General features: G+C 48.8%; 1 protein-coding gene across 4 annotated transcripts in view; it reads right to left on the minus strand.

The window, feature by feature from the left end:
- Tspan9 (tetraspanin 9) overlaps positions 1 to 15,108 on the minus strand; it is a 187,857-nt gene that overhangs the window by 125,270 nt on the left and 47,479 nt on the right. For 3 of the 4 annotated variants that reach the window (XM_041640105.1, XM_041640111.1, XM_041640131.1), the window contains exon 2: positions 924 to 1,029. The gene's annotated coding sequence lies outside the window, so the exon portion shown is untranslated. Of the gene's footprint in view, positions 1 to 923; positions 1,030 to 7,437; positions 7,531 to 15,108 lie in introns of those variants that run through there. The other variant, XM_041640120.1, reaches the window with a different exon arrangement.

The raw sequence follows: 15,108 nt of genomic DNA on the forward strand, positions 1-15,108 counted from the left end.
CTTGTATTCAAACCACAACACCCGACATCTTTTGACAGGAAGTGAGTATTCCTGTCTGCAAAGGACGGACAGCAATAACCATCAGACGCTCCACGGTGTGAGCTCCCTCACCACCTACCACCTTAAACAACACAATTCTCGCCTCACAGTTCTAGAAGCCAGACAGCCAAGATGTCCACAGAGCCAGACCTCTGAAACTGCTGCGAGAGCCTCCTTCTTGTTCTCTCAGATGGGGATGTAGACCGCAGCCCTTGGTAGATGAATCGCTCCCTTCTGCCTCCCTCCGTCCTCAAACGGCATTCTCCTTTGTGCCAATGCCTAAATTTCTCTTTTAGATGAATACCAGTCACCAGCTAATCCAGTGTGACCAACCCTATAGGACTGGTTTGATTACTGGTTTGATCAGCTTAGCTTGATGATAGCCGCAAAGACCCTTATTCCAAATTAGAACACACAGGCTCCAAGCAGATATCAATGCAGAGGGAGGGCACTATTCAATGCACTGGACTTACTGTCAAAAGATGTCAGGTGTGGTGGTTTAAATAACATGCTCCCCATATTCTTGGGCATTTGAATACTTGATCCCCCGTGGGTGGCAGTTTGGGAAGGTGGAGGTGTGGCCTTGCCAGAGGAATTATGTCACTGGGAGCAGGTTTTGTGAGCTTAAAAGCCTTGCACCGTTTCAAATTTGCCCTCTGTGCTTACAATTTGAGATGTGAGCTCTCAGCTACTTCTGCCACCATGCCCGCCTGTTACTGCACTATGAGTCATGGCCGTGACGGACTCTTATCCCTCTGGAACCATAAGCCCCAAATAAACCCTCCCTCTTGTGAGTTGCCTTGGTCGTGGTATTTTATCACCGCAATAGAAAAAGAAAGAATACACCAGGTACGCAGAAACCCAGATTCCAGCCCCACACCTACCTCTGACTGCCGGGTCACCTGAGACGGCTCCCCAGTCCTCTCAGTCACTATCCTCTGTGAGGGGACAGCTTGGATTTGATTTCCCAAGTTCTCGCCAGCTGCAAAGCTGCCAAATTAAAAGCAATTAAAAATCAGCACAAACTCACAATTTCAATAATATAAAGAGAAATAAATATAGAGACATACATGGCCTTGCTGGCAGCCATGTGTCTCTTAGATCTGGTCACTGGAAGCCCTGGAAGAAGTAAGCACACTCGGAGCCTGCATCCTGATTTCTAAATGCCATTCTCCAATAGAAGCCAGGGCTCTCTAGAGCCATGACCGACCGATTGATTCCAGGTTTCTAAACCCCAGTCTCCAGTAGACCTAGGAATTCTTATAGCAGTGACTGGTTCCAGGGACAGGGTATGCACCTAGAGTTTTCTGTAATGCTTGAACATAATCAATGCTTTAAAAATAAAAAAATAAAAATAGGAGCCATGTCGTTTCAAATGATCATAGGCACCAACTGAAAGATGTCTCAGTGATTACAGCAAGAGCGACTGGAACAAAGAAGCAACTATTCAGCCAGAATCCACAGCACAAATATCATATTTATTATGTACCATTTGCCCATGCTTTTATTGTATTATGTATTTATGAGTCTGTAATAATAAGAATAACTAAGTGAATAAATAAATAAGTGGGAGAGGATGATTCCTTCCAGAATTACAATTAATAAATGCAGAAAAATGAAGTAAACAGAAAATTACATTTATACAAACACCACTGTAGCAGGCAACGCGGTTGATGGATTAGCTAAAATTACTGGGTGAGAGTCCCGGGAACAAATGGGTATTTGTCTAGTGTCAGAAGTATCCACTCCTCCAAACACTTGCTAATTTCAAAGAAGAAATTACAGCTCTATACTGTGGGCACTGGATGACATCGCCTCCTCCTTGTGATCAAGGGTGACATCACCGTTAATAACACACACTGGCCTCCTGCCCCATGATACTGTACTCTGAGGAGGATAGTGTCGCTGTTGAGGGGTAGTGCCCAAAATGTATAATTTCAGTCTCATCATGAGAAAATGAGATACACCCAAAGCGACAGTGTCTAGAGTGCCAACTAGGCCTGTGCACCCTCCCACGCTCATGAAGACAACCTGAGGGACCCAGGCGGCTGAGACCTAAGAAGACCCAACGACTAAATGCAGTGTGCAATCCTGAGACAGAAAGGGCACCTGTGTGAAAGTTCAAATCAGGTGTGGGTTTAGTTAGCAATAGCGCACTGTTGACATCTTGGCTTTCAAAGTCATAGAAAGCCAGGCCTTACGAGGCTGTGACTGAACCCCACATGGAAATGAACTTGGTGGGGGCTCAAAAAAGTCTCTAAATACACAATGACCAAAACTAATTCATAATGAAATCTGTAATGAACCCGAGGTGATTCTAGTGGAGCGCACTTGTGGGGTATCACGTAATTTCCCCACAGCCTTGGTTCTGAACACAAGACATGCAATGTGACCTATTCACCCTGCCACACCACAAAACGCCAATGAACATGGCCTATGGCATCTCAGCTGAGATTTGAGGCCACTGCATAGTATGAATGGCAGCGTTCTCACGCACACATAACACTGTGCTCTCACAGAAACATGATGGCTTAATTACGGAAAACAAAGACTTTCCATGTTTTCCTACTGTCACTCCTTGGTACCTAAATATCAAATTAGCATACCTTTTGATAGTGCTGTATTAAAAATGTTTGGTTGTAAAAATTACTCTTAGAGTTGCTGACTTGAATGTCATAAAAAAAATTGTAAAGTGAATTTTGGTTTAGAGTTTCCAATAACTTCTCAAATGGGCCTCAAAAGACTTCTGCTGTTTGTGTTCTAGAGAGTGTGTGAAGCAGCATTCTAGGCGTTGACAATAATTAAATCAAAATATCGATCAACTCTGAAAAACACCGAAGATGCTATGAGACACAGCATCAAATATTCCAAGATGTAATTCTTTATGTAAAAACACGCAAGCTCATCTGCCTCATTAGTATGCAAATTTTTTATTGTCTCTAATAAATGATAAAATGTGTATAATGAAAAATCACCTTTAAATACATTTCTTTATCTTTCATTGTCAGTAAATACTTGATTTATATACTATATGCCCAGGATCATGTAAAAATTTCTCTGATAAAGAGCAGTTACAAGTAGGAAAGGTTAAGACACCTTAACTGACAACGGTGGTGCACGCTTTTAATCCCATCCAGCACTTGGGAGGCAGTGGCAGGCGGATCTCTGTAAATTCAAGGCCACCCTGGGCTACACAGAGAGTTCTAGGACAGCCAGAGCTGTTACACAAAGAAATCATGCCCCCCCCCCCCGGACTGGAGAGGTGGCTCAGTGGTTAAGAGCATTGCCTGTTCTTCCAAAGGTCCTGAGTTCAATTCCCAGCAACCACATGGTGGCTCACAACCATCTGTAATGAGGTCTGGTACCCTCTCCTGGCCTGCAGACATACACACAGACAGAATATTGTATACATACTAACTAAATAAATAAATAAACAAATAAATAAATAAAAAATGTTAAAAAAAGAAAGGATAAGTAGTGTTTTTTAAAAAAATCATGCCCCCCCACGAAAAAAAAGCAAGATGCACAGTGTAGGAGAGACCCAGCCAATCACTTTACTTGGGGGCAGGGTCCCCCGAGGATATTTTTTACTTATAAAGATTGCGGGTGCACTCCCAGCCGCCCCTTCTGCTTTCCTGTTCACCGTGGGAACCTCTGGTTCTGTAAGTCTATTTCCCCATTAAAGCTGTATATATTTTTACAAAAAAAAAAGGGGGGGAGGATTAACTGATTTGATGTGATGATTGGTATTTGTGAATTACTGTTTTTAGAAAATTGTATTGGTACTGTTTCTTGTATATTGATATATTGAATATTGAATGTGAGTGTTCCTACCTCTATTTTTGTATAAGAATATGCTTATAACTTTGTTTATATTGTATTGATACATCTACCATATTACAATGTACATTTCTACCTCTGATACTATTTATATAATAACATTGTTTACAGTTGAAGATCATTGTCTTCATATATTGCACAGTTGTTTATTCTCTTAGTCTTCAAGTTAGATAGGTATTGAGAATTATATGTTTGTCATATTTATTTTTAGGTTAATCAGGTCTTTTAGATACACAGAGATTATATTTAGAATAGATAGTATAATCTTCAGCCTCTTCGAAGAGCTGTAGAAAATGGCCTTTAATCTAACCTAGAGTCTTCTTAATCTAACCTAGAACTATGTGCCAATGAGACACAATTACTCCTGGCAACGCCACTCTACTCCCGAGAGAACGTTGAGCACCAAAGACACTCCACTGGGAGCTTGTCTTCTTGACAGAACTGGCCTTTGGGTTAAGAAAAGCCCATACCTCAACTTCTGACAAAGATACAGAATATCCATAAGTGGATGAAACAGGATTGTCTTATCCTGCCAAGACAGGGTAGGATAGTTCTACAAATGTTCCTTGCCTTTAATAATGGTATGTCAGTTATGTTAGGCCTTAGCCAAAGTTAGTTGACTCAACATTGCAAACGAGACTTTGGGTGACTGCCCAGGTAGTCAGTTGTCAATGTCAATTGTTGCACATTTTGGATATCTCTCGTTTGTTAAGTAATATTTATTACCTTCTCAGATCTTTGACAAAGTTGAAGATTATATAATTGTAGTTACTCTCTACATTATTTAGACTCCTTGAGATAGAATGTTTAGCAAAACTTTTGTTCTCAATATTGTTTGTTATATTTATTATTTATTACTATTGTATATAGTTGTATTTGGTCTGGCTCTATCTTATTTAGACAACAAGGGGAGATGTAGGAGAGACCCAGCCAATCACTTTACTTGGGAGCGGGGTCCCCCGAGGATATTTTTTACTTATAAAGATTGCGGGCGCGCTCCCAGCCGCCCCTTCTGCTTTCCTGTTCACCGCGGAAACCTCTGGTTCTGTAAGTATATTTCCCCATTAAAGCTGTATATATTTTTACAACCTGTCTGCATTCATTTTACGCCGATAGCACAGAGTGTGTGGCACATGTCATATACATGCAGCAGGCTGCAGAATGTATATACACATGTGCATGCTACATGCATCTGCAGACATGCTACACAGAAGGCTTATGTGTACACACATCTGGAGACAGGCTACAAGAGCATGGGAACTTTGGAAGGATGGGGATGGGGTAGGGGTAAGGAAGTGGGGAGAGGAAAAAATGGTCTTCTTGCTGTTCCAGGCAGCTTGCTGAGCCGCGGATCCGATTTTCACACAAGGATTACTAGATTACATTCTTCACCACAGGCAGCTGTCCCTGTCAAATAAATAATCATCACCTTACATTTATATATCACCTTTCATCGCGCAGCCCCTTCCTACAGCGAGGACCAGCCTGGGAACAGCTTCATGCCCTCTCAGGAAAGGGCGGGAGAAGAAAGCAGGAGTGGCTCCCACAGAGGGAAGCAGCCTGAACCCTAATGGGCTCCATGAAAGGAGAACTGGAGCCGACCAGGAGGGGAGCCTGTGGTGTAGTATGCTGTGGTATGAAAGAATAGCCTGGCCAAGGGGGCATACAGAGGCAGCCAGGGCTAGGCCCCCACAGGCAGGACTGCACCAACCCAGCAGCAGGATCAGGTGAGACTGGGAAGGTCTCTCCTCTGTGAAGTTGTTTGAACTAAAAGACACACATGTCAGAGAGAATCCTGAAGCTCCCAGAGGAAAGTCCAGAGCACCAAACCCTGCAATTCATCCACTAGCCAGGCAAGAAAAGGTAGCAAACAAGAGTCCTACAAATCCCAAGGACAGAAAACAGGAGTTCTCCTAGGGGCTGTCATAGGTCCCCTTCTGAACAGGGCGAACCCACGCTGTATCAGCCTTAAGCAGCTGCCTAGTCAAGGCAATGGCTTCTTCCAATGAGGTGCTATTCCCACAAAAGAGAAAGGAAGAAAGACCCCAGGATACAGTGGAGCCAGTGCAGATCGGAACCTGATCCAGAGGGGGATTCTGATCACTAGCCCTGTGCTGTATAAGCACTCAGACACTAGGCCAAATCGCACAGGCCTGCCTCTGCTTAAAACACAGGGGCTAGCCAGCACCACATCACAAAAGCCAGGAGCAAATGGGGACCAGGATCAGGGAATGACACAAGTAACAGAAGGAGAGGCCACAGGGGATGGGGACACACCAGGCTTCACAGACACAGGGGTCCTGGTAGTCCTGCAAAGATGAGTGGAACGAAGCAGAGCAGAGGAAGGGGCAGGAAGAAGAATGGCACCAGGACACACAGCATCCCAAAAGCAGAGAGGTGAGCAGAGCATCCATCAATAACACGCTGGGAGCAGAGGAGCAGCTGGAAAAGCTATTGAAATTGTGTTAAGGGGAGGGGCTGGCTCTCATCCAGATGCCCCTTTGGGTACCCATGGCTTAGAAGGCTACACAAATCTTGGCACTGAGAAGCTAGCTTTAAGTGGATAGGGTGAAGATTTTATTTGTTGTTTGTTTTTAAACTTCCTCATGACAGGATATTTGAGAGCTGGCAGAATTTTCAGAACCATGGTGGCCACTTTGGGTAACACAAAATTTAGTCCATCCCTTTGGCAAGGACCCCAAAAAGCCCTGGGTACTTGTCCACTGAATCCCGTAGCACATGTTGGGCTTCTAGTGCAGACTCCTATGTTCCCCTTTGACCTCCACTAAACTATCACACCCCATGCATCCCCATCACTTCCTACTGGCCTATCCCAGTCTTCACAATGCTGGGCCTTCATGCCATACAGCCCACCTTTCCAAAACATCCAAATAAACCCCTGGCTTCTAGCTAACCTCCTATCATAAGCTCCATGCTTCCACTGGACACAACACTTGACCATTCTTCTCTTTGTCCTTTGCCTGGGACCCAGAATGCCCTGTGTCCTCACACAAAACTTTATCCACTCCCTTGACATAAAGACTTGCTCTGGGTCCTCCTACACCTCACCCCAAAACCTCCACAGGTTCTCTCACCATAAACTCTTAAAATACACTCTTCATTTGCAGGCCACCAGCCTTCCCCATGCAGACCCTGCCCATCCACCCTAGTGGTCCAATCCTGACGCTGAGCCTTCACTGTGAAGCTCTCCAATCTCCTCAGTGTCCTATTCCAGATCGAAAACCCCAGCACTGTCTCCTCAGAAGCCCTGTCCACTCTCAGGGACTTTTTCTGTGATCTGGAATGGCAGGCGCAGCACTTTCTCACTCCATCTAGACAAGAGGCAGGCTTTTCCCCAGGGTTGACCCACAGCCTGGAAGCCTAGGATGACACACATATTAACCACTTGTGATTCCAGAGATTTTTATAACGCCCTCACCACCCTGTACACTGTTCCACAAGACAAGCCCTCACTTTCAGCAGCATCCCCAGAGAGTCCCCTTGGTACCAGACACCTAAAATCAAGGCTACTACAGAGCTACCCCAGAAAACACAAACCTGCAACTCCACAGCCATCGCCCCTGCCAGGGCACTGCATGGTCACTTCCCACTTCTGGACTCTCCTGGTCACTCAGCCTCCATCTAGGAAGCACATTTTGAGTAGCTCCAGCCTCAATGACATCCACCCCCAGGCAGTGCTGGTGGCTGCCCTGAGATACCTGCTCTTCCGTGGCCCAAACAAACAGACTTTCCCCATGTCGGGAGAGCCAAGAGTCATGGCAATGCAAAGGCAAATTCGGCAGCAAGGACGCAGCCCAGCCAACCAGCTGGCATCTACAGGGACAGGGTGTGACGTGACGTAAGCCCCACAGACCATCTGCAGGAGCCAGAGATTCATCAGCTGTGAGGGAGAGAAAACCCTCCTGAGAGGTGCAGGGAGTCAAGACAATCCCTGCAGCTAAACATGAGGTTGAGGGATAAGGCAGGGCGGAGCAGGAGGGAGAACAGAGGTGGAAAGAACCACCACCATGGCCAACTCGGGCTGCAGAGAGAAGAGAACACGCCCCCACCACCCCTACTGCCACAGTAGAAGGACACCACACAGTAAGGTTGGCCTCTTGGGGGAATTTTCGCAAAAGGGAACTCAACTCAAACAGTTGCTGCTAGGCCAACTACCTGATTTAAAAAAAAAAAAAAAAAAAAAAAAAAAAAAAAACACCTCAGTTCACCCAACACCTGGGCAAAGATGTCTCTCCTCAACCTCAGACACGTGGAGGGTGGGAACTATGTGCTGCGCCTTCCCTAGACACTCCCCCACCCCTGCAAAGAGAAAAAGAACCACTGCAGCTGAAACCCGAGAAGATGCCAAGGGGCAGCAAGAGGCAATTTACAGCTGGGAAAACTGAGCCCTTGGCCAGATGTGGGCCCTGGGCAGGAGGGGGTGGGCTACACTCTGCCTGAGTAACTAGAGGGGCTCCCTCCTGGGGTCACCAGCTCCCAGGCCTGGGTCTGAGCTGATAGCAGGATGCATGGAGAGGAGCAGGAGGCGGGAAAATGACCAACACCTACCAATCTGCAAGACTGGTGCCGCAAAGTCATCAACCAAGGCAGGGCGTAGGGAGCAGGGCAGGGAGCAGGGAGGCCAAGGGCGGGAGAAACAGGGGAGAGGCCAGAAGGAGGTGTGCTTGGCTACAGCAGAGGCCAAGAGGCTCTTCCCACTCAGGGGTCCCTGATGCGGCCAGCAGGAACCAGCCAGAGATCTGCGGCTTTCTTGGCCTGCTCACTTCACTGCCCCCTGAGCGCAGAGGGTGTCTGTCTGTGCTCCATCACAGGTGGACCCTCCTCCCAGGCTTCTTGCCACTTGGATGCCGGCACTTGGGCCAATCCTGTGCGATCACAATATCAAGCCAGAAGGTAGGGAACCACCTAGCACTATCCCTCACCACCAACACAGGACAGATGAAGGACCAAGAGGCCCAGAGAGGACAAGGGCCATCCTGGAAATCACACAGCCAATGAACAGGACAGATACCTAACTATCTGTATCCCCATACTATCCTCATGAGCAGACCAGACCAGCCCAGCTAAGGAAACAAAGCTACACCTCATGAGACTCTAAGAGGCTGAGAAAGAAAGGAGGGAGGAAGTCAACCCCCACCCCCTGCTAAAGAGATGCATGCAGAAATCCCTCTGACAAGTGGTGGAATTATTTCCATTGGAAAAAAAAATTAATGAAAAACCCTCCCTTACCAGACCCCAGGGGTATTTGGCTGTAAGCTGATGTAATAGGGAGAAGAGAGGCCAAGGGGAAGGAGCCCCCCTCCCCATCTCAGCATGCCTTCTGCCAGAAGCACAACAGAGAAGCTGCAGCTGGGGTTGGGGTGGGGGGGGGACATAAGCCAGGCAGGATATTGGAGCCTTGGAAGGAGGCCGAATGCAGCCAAAGCTGGACTGGCTGTCTAGGAGAGGAGCAGCAGCCTTTGAAATGGCAGCACATGGAGGGTGCTCCCCTGAGCCCCACACTTAGGCAGGCCCGGGTGGACACCGATGCAAACCCTGTGGAAGATGGCAGAGAGCATCTACAACCAAGGCAGAGCCAAGAAGCAGACAGAGGGGGCCGGGACCTGGCATATCAGGAGGTCCTCAGGACGTGACTTGGACTCTGGGTGCACACACTGGTGATTAGGAACAGAAGTGTGGGAGGCAGCTTCCTGCTAACCCCTTCACACAGCTGGAGGACCTCTGATAGAGTGGGCATGCCTACAGAAGGACCTAGAACCCCAGTCTGGGACCTCAAAAACACCCAACATGCAAAGGGCAGCGACAAGAAGAGCCAGAGTCATGCCACCATTGACCCAACATGGACAGTGTCGCCCCCTGGAAAGGGGTCCCAGCCAGAGCCATGGATAGGCCAACAGGCCAGTCTGAACCACAGGGGCACTCCACCACACACTACCCTCCCCTGCCAGACACCCTCACAGCACCATTGACCAGTGGAAAGTTCTAGCAGCTGGAAGTCACTTGGTAGCTCCATAGAGCAACTAGGGTCCCCTCCCTGCCTCCAGTTTGGGGTATAGACAAGAACGATGCTTGGAGGTAGTAAGTGGGGGTAGCAAGAGTTTGTTCCCCCATTTCTGACACCCAGAGAGGACTTCTCTCTTCACCCACCAACCCTGCCATGAGCAAAGCTGGTCATTAAGAAAGAAATAAAAAAATAAGCAGCCAGTTCAGCATTTATCTTTGAAATGTTGAGCATGCCCTTGGCCTCTCTGAACCTCCAGGACCCCAATGGACCTCAAAAAGACAACCCATTCCTTGCCTCAAGTTGTAGGAAAGACACAATGAGCCCCTAAAGCCAGAAAAAAACCCTGCAGACACAGGCACAACAGAGTACTCAAGGATGGACCTGAAATGCTGTGTGCCTTGGTCTGTGGGCCCAGCCTGCAAAGAACTTAGGCCACATGTGGCCAGGACCAGCTGTGGGCAATGAGATGGGGCGCTGTGCCCAGGAGCTGCTGGGAACAGAAAAATGATGAAAGCAGCAGAACCTGCCCACTTCCGGACTCAAGTTGGGCTTCCTGGGAGCTCGTTGCTGCTGTGTGTCACTACCTGTTGCCAGCCCCGCCCCCAGACATGACCCTCTCCCCCCACGACTAGCATCATCCACCATCCACACAGGCTGCCAAGGTGAGGTCCGTGGGAAGTAGCAGACTTCTTGAGAAGACTTGTTCTCTGCTTCTGGCCCCCATAAAGTCCTGGAAACAGGATGCACTGGACGGCAGATGCTCCCTTTGAAGGACTTGACCACCTCCAGATCTGGGTCAACGCACTGAGACACCCACTTCTCAAAGGTAGGCCGCTGTGGCTTCGTCTCACCCAGCCTTGCCTCAGAATCATCCATGAACCCATGACATGTGGAATCTGAGTGACAGGCCAGTGAAGCAGAGATAGGGCCCAGCAGAACTAGACTAAAACAACCTGCTGGGGTAACCAACAGGTTTCCTGCTACCATCTAGTGGCCAGCACACGGAAGAGCAGGCACCACACTGAGCCCACCAAGAAGTCTCAGCGACCATATGGGCTGCCTCACCACGCCTGAACTATGACTAGGTGACCACCTGGTGAAGTAGAACCTAAGAGAGTGCTGTAATTACAAGATGAAAAAGCACAACGCTGGCACAAGACAAAGGGTCTGCTGGCTGTCCGTCCAACGCTCAAGGAAAAGGGCAGCTAGCTACTGGAATGGCGATACGGTCTGAAGCAATGGCAAAGCAAGATGCCAGTCCTGACCAGAGCTAGTGCCCTGGGTGGCCTTTCCTCCTCCCCTCCTCTGGTGCCCTGCAGCTGTTCTTCCTGTCACTCACCACAGCCAGGCGGCCCCCAGGCTCACACTTGTCCTGATGCTGCCCCTCCCTCTGCCTGGGCCAGCATGGCTGTCTCTCTTCCACATCCCACATTGACCCCCTCATTCTTCCGCCCTGGGCTCCGATCTCTGGTCCACCCATCCATCTTTTCTACTACTTCATCTTCACTAGAGTTCACCTTACTGCTGGGCAGCTGACCTGCTAGTCCAGCCTAGACCTCAGAGATCCATATGCTTCCCACTTCCTATCTTGGAAGCCTGAGGCCTCAAGAGAGCTAGCTGCCATTGTCCCAAAGTCCCCTCCCTCTTTTCTTGTAGAAAGTCATCTATCTGCCAGCTTGCCTGTGGGCCTTGAGACCTGAGCAACCTTCCACTCTAAAGCAGCTATCCTGAGAGAGACCCAGGCCCTTAGAGACCTCAGGCTGCTTTGCCTATCAAATGGGCAGAACAGACACAGTGTGACTTGAGCTCACGCTTTGGTTGACCCCTAAACGTCTATGTCAAATACCTGGCAAATTCCTTCCTCTCCCAAACCTGAAAATGACCCCATTTGTACAAGGAAGAATCATTACATGGATAATGATATTTTGAGGCCAAAATAGCTACAAGATTTACTTATACAAACATGTCAACAACTGATAAGAGCCAATTGGGTAACTGGGAAGAAAGTCTCAATCTATCCCCCATCCACTCCACAGAAGCTGCATGCTGACCATGTAAGTGAGGGGTGAGGCTATTTTTAACGTTGTGACTTGTTTAGCTCTGTTTTAGCCACAGCCTGGGGGATGGAGAGTCAAGGTCAATACTGGCTCACACAAGAAGGAAAGCACTTGCCTGGAGCTTGAACCCCCAACAAGGTCAGGGCGGCCACCCTCATGTGACACCATCTGGGAGCTACTCCAAGGATCACCTCTCATAGCAGCAGAGTCAAGGTCATTGGTAGCTGGGGAACTAAGACCCAGGGTGGTTCTATAGCCCACTTCCCCAAGCTACAGAGCCAGGGAGTGTCCTGCTAGGAAATGACCAGGGTGACTGGCCAGCTCCACTCTTCCATCACAGTAGATACTCAGCAGGTGGCCATCAGCACAGACTCCTCCCCTCTCCAGCAACCTATTTTCATGTTATCCCCACCAAGCACACAATCTCTCTCCTTCCCTCCCTCCCTCCCTCCCTCAGGTCTGTAAGTAGGAACTCTTTTTGATAATTCTCAAATGGGTTTTTTGGAGTTGAGATGGGGTGGGGGATAACACTGGAATATAAGATCCGGGCTGATCCTCATTCCACACCAAGCTTTAATGTGATTTCCCACAGAAGGGCACTATGGTTGGGGGCTACATGGGGACTGGGGACTCTCACATTTTGCCCTGGACTTTAGTATCTTTCATAGCAGGAAAGGTTTCATATAACGGCCAAGCCACTGTTTCAGTAAATTGAGTACTTGGTGTCTCTGTCTCAGTCTTACCCTGGTGGAAGGTGCCTGTTGGGACAGCTAGGTCATGAGAGGTGGGATAAGGACAGGCCTCAGAGGAGGAGATCATGCTGGGTGGAGTCTTTGTCATAGCAGATGGTGAAGGGGCTTCTGGATAAACCCCTAGCCCCCCAAAATACTTCTTCCACCTGCTTATTCATGCCTAGGATTCCTTCATGGGGGGACAGCTTAGATTCTGTGGTCAGAAATAAGCCTGAAACCATAAACCTATTGGGTGGGGTACAGGATGTTATACATGGAATGAGGGGGGAGAGAAGAACAAGGTGATTTAGATTCACATCAGAGGAAACGAGGCTGCTGGCTCTGGGAGGCGAGGCTCCTCCTGCGCCTCTCAGGACAATCCTCCAGAGGGACAAGGACATTCAGGTTGGAGCCAGCAACAACCTGATAGATGTAACCCTGCCCTGAAGGTGAGGAGAAGGCAGTCTATGCCAGTGTACAGGGTCCTCAGTACAACCTGCACAGAAGGAGTGGCCCCCAAGTGGGAGGCAGGACAAGGTGGAGCGCCTGCCTCCAGCGGAATGATGATTAGGAATCTGAAGAGCCACTGAGGTTCAGTTGAGGGCCCGGCATAGCCAGAAGAGCTTGAACAGGACAAAGCAGCATTCCCAGCAGCCAAAAGTGGGATACCCAACCCGGGCTGCCTGCCCGGGGCTGGCTGGAGACCCGCCCAAGAACTGGGAGCCAGTTTGGAGAGGTAGGGCCGGGGGGGGGGGGGGGGGGGCACGGAACTGGGTCAGGAGAAAGCAAGAATACTAAAGCTACAGGAGACTGCTCTGAGTCACTGGTCATCGGGGAAACAGAATCAGCCACAGTGAAATACTGTTTCACACCGAGGACCACCTTGGGGGGGGGGGGGAAGGAAAATAAGAAGTGCTGGCAAGGATGAGGAAAATCTGGGCCCCTCCCACACTGCTGCTGGGATCCTGGATGATACAGCCACTGTGGAAACAGTCTGGCTACCTCTTGCTGTGCAGAACACAGAGTTTCCATATGATCCAGCTATTCCCCTCCTTGGTACATACCCCCACAGGATCAAATCAGGTGCCCACACAAACACTTGTACGGAAATGTTCACAACCGCTCCCTTACACAAGTCCCAGGGAGGAAACAACCCAGATGTCCATCCACAGACGAATCTATCAGCACAATGAATGCCACACGCACATGTGATGGAATATCACTCAGCCAGAAGAGGACTGAGCGAGCCCACGCTCTTCTATCTGGACAGATCTAGAAGATATCTAAATGAAGCAAGTCAGTCACAAGGGACCACACACTGTATCATGCTACTGACACATGTCCAGAATGGCACAACCCAACGGAGAGCAGATCGGTTGTTGCCAGCAGTTTCGCGGAGGGAGGACTGGCAGACAACAGCTAAGAAGTCCTGGGTGATTCAAAGGCTGGACAAGGGAGTAAGGGTCATTTCAAGATGCAATGAACGTGCTAAGGACTGAACTGCACCCTTTAAAAGGGTCATGGGGAGAACAGAGAGTGGTGGCACAGGAGTGTACTCCCAGCACTTGGGAGGGAGGAGGTCATTTTTGGCTACCCCGCAGGTTGGATGCTGGCCTGGGCTATTAGAGACCCTATCTCAAAAGCTAAATGAACAACAACGAAACACCTCAAATGGTCACAGTGGTACAGTCTATGTCATATGCCTTTAGCTATATTAAAAATTAACAAACACCTAAAGTCTCGGAGACTCTAGGCAGAGAACCCCATTATCAAGCAGTGGCAAACCTTGCCAGCACTGCTCAGAGGGTGAAACCAAGCCGCTCTGCAGCCCTCCCGCCAGAGTCAGGGATGCCAAACTCCCCAGCACAGCATCCAGCATGGCTGGTGTTCATGCACATTTGCCACGCCCATGCACATGCTTTGCCAAAGCTTACCAATCTCGGAGTGTTTCCTCCTGGAATAAGCATAACAGCCCCGGGAGGGAAATGCACCTAGCGTGTGCAGCTGTGGATAGCAAAGCTAAAACACCTGCCCTGTCCCCCAATATCTGGGTCACAGAGCAGCTGAGATGCTAGTTTGCATGCTAAGCAGTCCCCTCTCCCCTCTTTGCCAGCACTAGGAGGTAGGGGCAGCATTGGCTTAACTAAATCCTGCACAACAATCTGCATGGGACCCTTGGCTATTTAGTTGGTATTTGGAGTGCCATTTCCTCCTCTGCAAAAACATAAGTCACGCTATGGACCTTGAGGGATAATTGGGGGTAATAAATGAAATACTACATATGGCCAGAAGCTCCTGAGACAAGAAGGGGCTCCATAACCCTTCAGTTCCTTTCCTCCTCCACAGCAGAGAATGATTACAAAGACCAAATGGAGCCCCTCAGCAGGTGTACAGCATGTGGGCAGAACAAGGAAGT

Source organism: Microtus oregoni, unplaced genomic scaffold, assembly GCF_018167655.1.
Source record: "Microtus oregoni isolate MIOR12 unplaced genomic scaffold, Mior012 000002F_ref0000024, whole genome shotgun sequence".
Classification (NCBI taxonomy): Eukaryota; Metazoa; Chordata; class Mammalia; order Rodentia; family Cricetidae; genus Microtus; species Microtus oregoni.